The sequence below is a fragment of the Alligator sinensis genome, unplaced genomic scaffold (genome assembly GCF_000455745.1).
Source record: "Alligator sinensis unplaced genomic scaffold, ASM45574v1 scaffold609_2, whole genome shotgun sequence".
Taxonomy (NCBI): domain Eukaryota; kingdom Metazoa; phylum Chordata; order Crocodylia; family Alligatoridae; genus Alligator; species Alligator sinensis.
This window is the reverse complement of record NW_005842090.1, coordinates 633,870-635,892: the sequence shown is the minus strand read 5'-3', so window position 1 is coordinate 635,892 and position 2,023 is coordinate 633,870.

Below are 2,023 nucleotides of genomic sequence, written 5' to 3'. Positions count from 1 at the left end.
CTGTCATCTTAGCATCAAAACTAAGGCTAGGTACAGACATTATACTTATACTGGTATGCACTCAGAAACCCATCTACACCTGCAACCATAAAGAATTTAAGTGCAAATAAACTGGTTTAAAAATGGTGGAACCCAGCCTAAGCCCTGGTTGAATATGCTATCAGACTTAAGTGATTTAGGTTAGACTGGTCTATCAAACTTCTGTACCAGATGCCCTAGCAACTCAATTTAGATTGCAGTCTGTCAGCATTGTAGGTGCTCTGCAGTCCCCTGCTCTCCCCGCTCCCCATTGTATGGAGGCATGCTGGAAGTTGGCACATGCTCAGCTGCTTTGGCTGAGCTCCTAGATGGCTCTGCCTCCAGGCTGTCACAGAGCTGATGCAGCACAGAACTTTCCTCAGCCCCATCTGTGTTCCTGCATGAGTTCTGGCACCTGGACACCTGTGTCCCTGAGCCATGCCTTCCCCCCCACACCATGTCATGAAGCACCCCACAATGAACATACACACATGATGCTAAGTGCCAGCTAAGCCTCATGGGATGACACTTCATGGAAATTGGCACACCCACCCATGGAGCCCCATGGTCCCACACACCAGCTCAGCCCCACAGAAGCCCAGCCCTAGCACCTGAATGCCACATTGTATTGGTTAAACCCAGGCACGCAGCATAGACTGTGCCCCCAAATAGGGCCAAGTGTGGAAGCTTTCCTCTGGTGGGTCATAGTGGCAGGGGGCAGAACATTAGGACTAGGTCTTTGCGGAGGCTACCCTGTGGCCTCCATGGATCAGCCACTGCCAGTAGGTACCCAGGTCATGGGAAAGCAGGCAGATGCTCCTGGAAACTTCAGGAGCAGGTGGGGTATGGCCAGCTGCCTCCATGTTGCAGGTAGTGGTCACTAGAAATTTCCAGGCCAGGATGTGGGACATGGCCAGAATAACAAGGTGTGTTCTGGAAGCCCCTGGAAAGTTTGAGGCTGTGGGAGTTGTCTGACCAGGGGAGCCCTGGTCACGTGGGAGATGGGGCCATACCTAGCTGCAGTGAAAGGGATAACCACACACCAGGACCTGCACCTTTGCACATCCTCTGGTTCTTCCACCTATCCACCCTTTCAGTCTTCCTGATGTCTTTTCAGCCTTCCTATCACCCTTCCAGCCTTCCATTCACCCCATTGCAGCCAGACCCTCACCCACCCATGGATGCTGGGACCCCCATGGGCACTTTCATGGACCATGGATGACCCCATCCCATCCTCCTCCGCTAGCCAAACCTGGGAACACAACTGGCTCTATGGAGATGAGGGATTTCATCACCATCTGGGGCAAGGAGGAGACCCAGCACCAGATCCACAAAGGGCATTGAAACAGGGATGTCTTCAAACACATTGCCCAACAGATGCAGGAGCTGGGCCACAACAGGGACTGGGTGCAGTGTTGCACCAAACCAAATTAATGAAGAGCACCTACAGCACCATTGGGATGCAGAAGGAGTCACTAGCAAGGACCCTGTTGAAAGAGGAGGTGTGGGGAGGCCCCAGGATGATGGAAAAACTGGCTTCCAGGGAGCAGGACCCAAGGGTCATAGGGAAGAACACAGCTAATGGAGCCAGCACATGAGGAGTCCAGTCCATATCTCTTGTGCTGCTCCCTGCATGATCACAGGATTTGGGAGCTGAGGAGCACCTGCAGCTGGATCTGAGCACCTTTAACTTCCCCTCAGGCATGGCCAAAAGCAGGGAGCATGGCATGTAGGAGGGTGGGGAAATCTCTGACACCACAGAAATTGAGACCCAGGACCTGGAGTCCAAGCCCATGCCCTCTACCTTGTGGGTGGCATCCCCACCCCAGTCCTCAACCCCATGGATTATGTCTGAGCCTGCAGACCCAGGGATATGATTCATATCACTGCTGCCATGGGTCTTTCCTCCCAGACCTCACAGCTCTCCTCTCAGATATGCAGAAGAGCCCTCACCCTACCACTACCAGCACAGAGGCTGCTGCTGCAGTATGACATGCAGGACTCA